Source organism: Pongo abelii, chromosome 11 (assembly GCF_028885655.2).
Source record: "Pongo abelii isolate AG06213 chromosome 11, NHGRI_mPonAbe1-v2.0_pri, whole genome shotgun sequence".
In the NCBI taxonomy this organism is placed as follows: Eukaryota; Metazoa; Chordata; class Mammalia; order Primates; family Hominidae; genus Pongo; species Pongo abelii.
The window spans coordinates 27,447,031-27,456,003 of NC_071996.2; positions in this window are offsets into that span (position 1 = coordinate 27,447,031).

Here is an 8,973-nt window from a genome sequence, read left to right on the forward strand (position 1 = left end):
CAGGATGCCTGGGCCCCTGCCTCGCTCCCGTTTGTTTTTCCCATAGCACGTCTCATGCCACAAATCCCTCTAGAATGTACTTATTTACTCAATGGATTTCTGTTGTCTGCCTTGCCCCACCAGCACCCAAGCTTGACGAGGGTGAGGTTTGGGCCTGTTTTGTCCCCATCAGGAGCCTAAGTGTTAACAGTCACATCTGCCAAGTGAATGACCAGATGTCAAGTGCTGTGAATGAGCTGATGTGTGCCACCTCCTGGCTTTTGTCACACCAGGAGGAGGAGCCGAGCTTAGGGTGACCTGCCCAGGATGATGCAGCCACTGTGCAGGAGGTAAGCCCCTGTGCCTGCCCCTGCCCACAATTCTCCTGCCTCCAGGCCCCTTGCAGGAGCAGCACAGTCACAACCGTGGCACTCCCTGTGGGTCTGGCAGCAAAGTCACACATACTGCACCTCTCAGAGAGATTTCTAGCTTCCAGGGAAGGGTAAGGGATGTTTAAACTACTAGAAGTAATTGTCCAACAGAACATAACCTGAAAAAGCCAAATGAACAGAACACAGCTCTGAAACAAGAACAGGAATCAATGAGAGAAGAAGATTCTAATTATAGAACCCTGAATTTACTCACAACCTTCCCCAGAAAGCATCTTTTAAATTGAGTAAGGCCAACTTCATTTCCAAGCACTGACTCAAAGGACGTTTCCAGAGCAGAGAATTCTAGATGTTTCTTGATAATCCAATCTGGGTCACTCTTAAACAAGATTTTAAATTTACTTCTTATCTATCTCTGTAGAAAGCGAGAAGAGAGGGGGTAAGTCCAGGAGACATGAATGGGGAGAGAAAACGTGCTATCTGTTGAGATATTTCAAAGGGACACCAATTTCCACACCCATTTCCACCTACATGTTCCAGTTACTATGCTGCATAATGAGTTGCCCAGAAACTTCACAGCTTGGAGTAACCCTCTTAACATGCTCACAGATTCTACTGGTCAGGGTTTCAGACCTGTTGGTCAGGGCCCAGCAGAGGATGGCTCATCTCTGCTCCATGCTGTCCGGACCTCAGCTGGGAAGACTCCATGCTAGGACTTGAGCTGGAGCTGCTGAACCGAGCATCTTCTCATGGGCCATCTGTGACACTTGGGCATCCTCCCAGCATGGCCACCTTGAGGGGTGCTCAGACTTCATCCTTGACAGCTCAGGGACACAAAAGTTAGTGACCCCACAAACAAGCGGAAGCCTAATCGACTTTTCAAATGGACCCAGGCTTGGAAGTCACTCTGTGTCACATCTGCCACACCATTTGTGTGACAAATTAGTCACACAAGTCCATCCAGATTCAACCTCCAAGGGGTAGAGATCACTCGAAGAATTTGTAATCATACAAAGGAAGAACAAACGGCTGTAAATCAAGTCACCCCATTAAATTTTTTTTAACTAAAGACATTGTCTTCAGTCTTTTATTGTTTACTCATAATGTGAAAAATTATTTTATTTTTAAAAATTGTGTTAAAACATATGTAACATAAAATGTATCATTTTAATTTTTTTTTTTTTTTGAGATGGAGTCTGGCTCTGTCGCCCAGGCTGGAGTGCAGTGGCGCAATTTTGGCTCACTGCAACCTCTGCCTCCAGGGTTCAAGCAATTCTCCTGCCTCAGCCTCCTGAGTAGCTGGGATCACAGGTGCCTGCCACCACACCTGGCTAATTTGTTTTTATTTTTAGTAGAGACGGGGTCTCACCATGTTGGCCAGGCTGGTTTTCAACTCCTGACCTCAAGTAATCCACCCACCTCGGCCTCCCAAAGTGCTAGGTTTACAGGCATGAGCCACCGTGCCCAGCCCATTTTAATTATTTTAAAGTGTACAGTTCAATGGCATCAAGCACATTCCCATTGTTATGCCACCGTCACCACCATCCATCTGCAGAACTCTTTCATCCTGTAAAACTGAAGCTCTGCACCCACTAAAGAGCAACTCCTGGTTCCCCATCTCCCCAGCCCCCAGCAACTGCCATTCTACTTTCTGTCTCTATGATGTTAACTACTTTAGGATCCTCACCTAAGTGGAATGCAGCAGTATATGTCCTTTTGGACTGCCTTATCTCACTCAGCAGAACGGCCTCAAAGGTCTATGTTCTAGCATGTGTCAGAATTTCTTTCTTTCTAAGGCTGAATGATATTCCATTGTATGGAGAGGCCACATTGTATTTATCCACTCATCCGTTGATGGGCACTTTGGTTGCTGTACCTTTTGGCTATTGTGAATAACGCTGCTATGAACTTCAGTGTACAAACATCTCTTCTATCTCTGCTTTCAATTCTTTTGGGTATATTCTCAGAAGTGCAATTGCTGGATCCTGTGATAGTTCTATTTTTATTTATTTATTTATTTATTTATTTATTTATTTATTTATTTATTGAGACGGGATCCTTCTCTGTTGCCCAGGCTGGAGTGCAGTGGCATCATCACAGCTCACTGTAGCCTCTGCCTCCTGGGCTCAGGTGATCCTCTCGCCTCAGCCTCTTGGGTAGCTGGGACTACAGGCATGCACCATAATGCTTGACTAATTTTCTGTATTTTTAGTAGAGACAGGGTTTCACCATATTTCTCAGGCTGGTCTCGAACTCCTGGGCTCAAGTAATCCACCCACCTCGGCCTCCCAAAGTGTTGCGATTACAGGTGTGAGCCACCATGCCTGACGGTAATTCTGTTTAATATTTTGAGGAATAGCCATATGGTTTCCATAGCAACTGCACCATTTTACATTCCCACCTACAGTGCACAACAGTTCCAATTTCTTTCCATCCTTGCCAACTCGTGTTATTTTCTACTTTTTTGATGTTAGCCATCTTAATTCCTGTGAGCGATTAAATGTATTTTATTTATATTTGATCCTGAGAAAATCTCTTGAGATACCCACCATGATGATCACCCCAAGTCTTAGAAAAAAGAAAACTAAAGAGAAGAGAAGCTGGTAAGTGGTGTTGCCAGAAGTCAAATCCAGGCCTGCCAATCACCAGTCTCTCCTAGTGGGGGCTGCTTGGAACTGAAGATCCCTCAAAATTCTCCAGTTCTTCTGGGAAGCCCCTCCCTCCCTTCCCCAGCCCCTGTCCCATCTCTCTTGCCTTGCCTGGCCACCCATCCTGTCTTAATTCACTAACCCGGAACCAGGTTCTAGTGGGACTCAGTGATGGCCACATTGACGTAAGCAGCCAAGGGAAGCAACATAGTGTGTAGAACAAGAGTCCTGAGGCTACGAATCAGATGCTAGGGTTGAAGGCTTGAGTCTGAGTGTGAGATTTCAGGCATTTACCAAAGAAACTCAACCACTCTGGAGCTCAATTTGCTCTTCCACAAAATGGGAGGAAGCAAGGAGGTGGTGAGACCACAGGGAGATAAAATGAAGTGCTGAAATGACATGCAACGTGAGCCTTGTTCTTTGCAGTGTGCCATTTAGCTGTTGTTTCGGGGTGTTTTCCCTTAGAAGCTTCAGCTTATCCCTCTGCACTCCTAGCTGCTTTCTGCCGCTGGGCCGCAGCCCCGTTTCTGATGCCACCACGGAAGGGGAAAGCCGAGCATTCCCTGTCATTTCTTGCTTTTACGAGGCAGCACAAACTGTGCCGGGCAGAGCTTGGACTTCGAATGCAGATGGCAGGCTTTCTGATTCCGCCTCTGCCACTGAGCAGCGCGGCGTTACTCTGCCTGGCTTCCTCCGCCAGAAAATAGGCTTCCAAATGCCGTTCTGCGAAGCTGCTGCAAATGGAACCTGCTCATAATTGTCCGGGGCCCAGCACTGTGTCTGAAATGCTGTAGATGCTCAATAAATGCTGGGTTATTTCCCCTGGTACAGAAAGATGGCCGCAGGGTGCAAAGGCCAAAATACTCCAGGAAATATGACGCTGAGCTGAGAGCGCATTGCTCCCTCTACGGTCAGATCCCCGTCCCGCGGTTTTTGCGGTCCCGACTATTGCTGTCGGAGGACGGCAGTGGAGCGACTCTATTCTTAATTCGACTCTTCCACCTGGTGGCGGATTGCTAAAATGCGCTTTCGGAGTTGTGATCCAATTGAATGCCCTGCCCAGAGCAATCTGAAGACTGGAGCCAGAATTGTCACTCTGTTCCACCCTCTAGCCATCCACCCACTTAGTTATTTCAATTGTCCTCCGGGATTCTCCTCTTTCCCCAAGGCCCCCAGAAAGCGCCTCAGCGGAATAGACACAGCTGTGAGGCTGCAGGACCGGAAGATTTGCGGCGTTCTTCCCCAGTGGGCTTTCTGTGCCCAGAGCTCAGGAGGATGGGAGAAAGAGAAGGGAAGGATAGGGGCCACGTGGCTGAAGAAGTAAGAAACCCGGGTCTGGAGACGGAGCTTGCAGTGAGCCGAGATTGCGCCACTGCACTCCAGCCTGGGCGACAGAGCAAGACTCCGTCTCAAAAAAAAAAAAAAAAAAAAAAAAAAAAAAGAAGAAGAAAAGGAAAGGAACCCAGGTCTTCCGGGGGCTGACGGGTCTCCATGGGGGGCCTTCTCACTTTTTTACTCCCTTAGGAGAGGCAACCGCCTTCCTTGGAGGCCTGGTTTGGAGGCTTCTCCACAAGATCACAGAAGTTCTGCCAACTCCCCAAACTGTCCAATGGGTCCTAGGCTCTTTATGCCATAGAACAGAAGTCAGGGGACTAGGACACCTTGTGGAGTGATGGGACACTCTCTCCTCTTAGAAACAGATGACCCTCCAAGAAGTTCTGCCAACTCCCCAAACTGTCCAATGGGTCCTAGGCTCTTTATGCCATAGAACAGAAGTCAGGGGACTAGGACACCTTGTGGAGTGATGGGACACTCTCTCCTCTTAGAAACAGATGACCCTCCAAGAAGGGCCAGCAGTGGAACACTGTCTGGAGCATTTTGGGGTCCTTCTTGGAATGCTGTTATCTAATAAGCCTGGGGCATTCTGGGGTGGCCACCTGGCAGCTTTTGGACCTGAGCCAACAAGTCTCTGTGATTTACCTCTTAGGATCATTCCTTTTGGGCAGTAGGTGGTGAGAACAGTGTGAGGACATCAGCACGACCAGCCATGGTGGGAACAGGATACAGGGGCACCTTGCATGTGCTCTCCAGGCTGTCCCCACCTCCTTCCATGTGCGATGTCAGTGCCCTGAATCAGAGTGTTGGCTAGAAGGCCTTGTCCCTGAGCCCCTGCCACTGGAGCAGGTGGGAGTGTGGGTGTGGGGGGACCCTGGAGGAACATCCTCAAACCTGACACCCTGGTACAGCCCAAGGAAGAGGGGGCTGATCATGGCTTCTCTGCCCATCTGATCCCACTCAGTGTCAAAAGCCCTTTCCAGGCAGCCTGGAGAGCACCTTCCCGCCAGGATGTCTTATTAAGGAAATCAATAATGAAATCATTACCGAGGACATTATCAAATGCTGCTGCCTCTTCTGGGAGCTGCTGCTTAGAAAACAGAGGAAGGATGGGCTTTTCCCATCCAAACTCATGTTGAACAGTTTCAAACATCCAGAAAAGTTGAAACAACAGGCCTATGTCACTTAGATTCTACAATTCTTGATATTTTGCCATGCTTGGTTCCTTTCCACCTTTTCCATAGATGTAACACAGATATATGTAGATACACACACACACACGCATGCACACATGTTTTTATGTGTGTGGGTCAGTTTGAAAGTTGCTGACTTGGTGACTTTTCACCTTCTTTAACAGACATCTCCTAAGAATAGGGACGTTCTCCTCTGTAACCATGAGACCATTATCGTACTTAAGAAAGTTACCAACAGTTCAGTGATATCTAACTTTCAATCCATTTTCAAATTTTCAGAGTTGTTGCCTAAATGTCTTTGATGGCATTTTTTTTTTTTTTTTTTTTTTGAGCTGGGATCCGATCAAGATCACGAATTACATTTGCCGGTTATGGTCTTTTATCTTTAGTCCCTTTTAATTTAGAAGGATTTGGCTGGGTGTGGTGGCTCATGCCTGTAATCTCAGCATTTTGGGAGGCTAAAGTGGGTGGATCACCTGAGTCCAGGAATTCAAGACCAGCCTGACCAACTTGGTGAAACCCCATCTCTACTAAAAATACAAAAATTAGCCGGCATGGTGGTGCACACCTGTAGTCCCAGCTACTTGGGAGGCTGACGCAGGAGAATCACTTGAACCCGGGAGGCAGAGGTTGCAGTGAGCCAAGATTGTGCCACTGCACTCCAACCTGGGTGACAGAGAGAGACTTTGTCTCAAAAAAAAAAAAAAAGAAAAAAAGAAAAAAAATTTAAAGGATTCTCTAGCCTTTTTTTAAAAAAAGAAATCATGTCATTGACATTTTCAGAGCATGCAGATCAATTGTTTTGCAGACATTCTCTCACTTTGACTCTGTTGGGTCTGTTTCCTTCATTTGTGCAGAATCAGGTTTTCTGCACAAATCCTATGTGGGGAATGTGGGGTCCTTCTTGGTGCACGGCTTCAGAGGCACATGAGGCCAGGTTGTTGGACTAACAGTGATGCTGGGTGATATCCCCTGGTTAGGGTGATGACAGACAGATCGATGTGTCATCTCCATCAGTATTTTTTCTGATGTCCTCATGGCCCCAGGATTAGTCAGTGGAAACCCATCAGACAACTTCCTATGTCCCTTTATCCTGGCCCTGATTAGTCGTCAATAACACCCTTGTTTCTGGCACCAGACATCCAAGACTTGCCTTGTCTCTTCCAGCCCATACCTGGAACCAGCTATTTCTACAGGGAGGCCTGGTTCTTTGAGTGGAGAAGGGTATTTAAAAGTCCAAGACTGGGACCTAACTGTGCTCCTCACTAGTAAACAGAGCTGGGCAATGGGTATATTAACTCAGGAGTGGATGCGGGTGCCAGGAAGAGGGTGTGGGACCCAGGGCAGAGGCATGGTCAGAGGTGTTGGCTGAGTGTCCGAAACCAGGGTCTGAGAAGGTCTGGAGGTGCTGGGAGAGCTGATAGGCACCACCTTTGGGATTTTTCCTGACTCTATAGAGTCTGTGGCGAGATGCCTAAGTGATTGACTTCTGAGCAGGGCTGGAAGAAAGGCTCTGGGGTGCTGTGAGGTTGAGACCTTGGTGTGGAGGGAAACGTGGGCCTGTACTGCTCAGTCAGCCTCTAAGATGGGTGGGCTGCACACAATCACCCCTTCCCGGTCAGTGCTAGAGCTGGGAGTGGGGTGGGGAGGAAGTCGAGGGCCAGTCAGAGGAGAAGGAGGGGTGAGGTGGTACCCCACTGTGGGATCCCTGCAGTTGGGACTCCCATAAAGAGACATCAAAACAAACGCGAGGCCAGGTGCGGTGGCTCATACTTGTAATCCCAGCACTTTGGGAGGTTGAGGTGAGTAGATCATCTGTCAGGAGTTTGAGACCAGCCTGAACAACATGGTGAAACCCCGTCTCCACCAAAAATACAAAACTTAGCCGAGCATGGTGGCGCACGTGCCTGTAATCCCTGCTACTTGGGAGGCTGAGGCAGGAGAATTGCTGCAACCTGGGAGGTGGAAGTTGCAGTGAGCTGAGATCGCGCCACTGCACTCCAGCCTGGGCGACAGAGCGAGACCCTGTCTCAAAAAACAACAACAACAACAAACAAACAAACAGAAAAACCCACAAACCCAAGCATCACCACCAGCTTCCTAGGACTCCCAAAAGCAGGGTGGGAGCCAAGAATTCTCCATGGAGGGGAAGAGGTCCTAAGCCCCCACAGATTGGGGCTCCACTTTGATCTGTCTCAGCTGGTGGGCCCAGCACAGCAGAAGGGCCAGCAGAGAGGAGCACATTTACAATGAGCAGTGCATCTTGGAGGTTGTTTTGTGGCTTTGCACAGAGAGGCGTCTCAAGCTTCTTTATGACTGCAGCATTCCATTGTGTGGATTTACCAAATGTTATCTCATTTTATCCAACCAGCACCCTATTGATGGCTATCGAGGCTGCTCCCAGAGTGTTTTGCTATTACAAACTGTATTCTGATGAATAGTCTTGTACATGGGTTTTTGTGCATTAATAAGAGTTTGTCTTGGGATACATTCCCACAAGTTGAAATGCTGATTCAAAGGCATTATTTAATTCCTCAAGCTGCCTTCCACAGAGGTTGAACCACCCTCCTACTACCATTGGCAACATAAGCGAGTGCTTGATTTGGAAGGCTGGCAGAGTAAACACGTTGTGGTCCCTACCAAGATGGCTGCTGTGGTCCCTACCAAGATGGCTGCTGTGCTCCGGGCTGGGTGAGCACACTAGATGTGCACAGAATCCATTCTTGTTACAGATCAGGTCTCAAGCACAAAGGCACAGTTGCCCTTCCTGGCAGCTGCTTCCAATGGCAATGCCCCAGCAGCTGCCTGTCTCTCCTGACATGCTTAAGGGTGCAGGCTGAGGAAGGCCCAGAGGGAGGCACTCAAGGCAGAAGTCAAGTGCTCCTGGGTTGCAAGCCTGGAATAAACTGGAATGGTTGCTAGGACAAGGAGCCTCATGCCGGCAGGGGTGGCATGTTTCCAATGTAACCATCATGGAATATATGTAATCATAGCAGTGTAATGATAATGCTATGCAATTTTTGTCTCCCCTTGATTCCAAACCCACACTAGGGGCCAATTCTTTGCCTAGCCCTTTGTGAATTTCAGGGCATTTCCCCATGACTTTTCTTGTCACCCTTAGGTAATAAAAAATACTGTGGCTCCCTTAAGTCATACGAGACAGACCCAGTTCTGCATAAATGTGTTCAGTTCAGTGTAATGAGTAAAACTTTCATTAATAGGCATGCTTCTCCATCCCCAGCCTGACACACTGGCTTCCTGGAGGTGGGTGGGAATGGATATGCTTCTCTCCTTCCTCCAGGAGCCCCTTGCCTTTGTCCGCCACCTTGTCACCCCTGTGCTCTGGGGTGAGGCTGGAGGGAGGAGAGGTGTGTGGGGGAGGGCCGGGGGGAGGGATTCTGACACGCTGATCTGACATTAGTTGGGCAC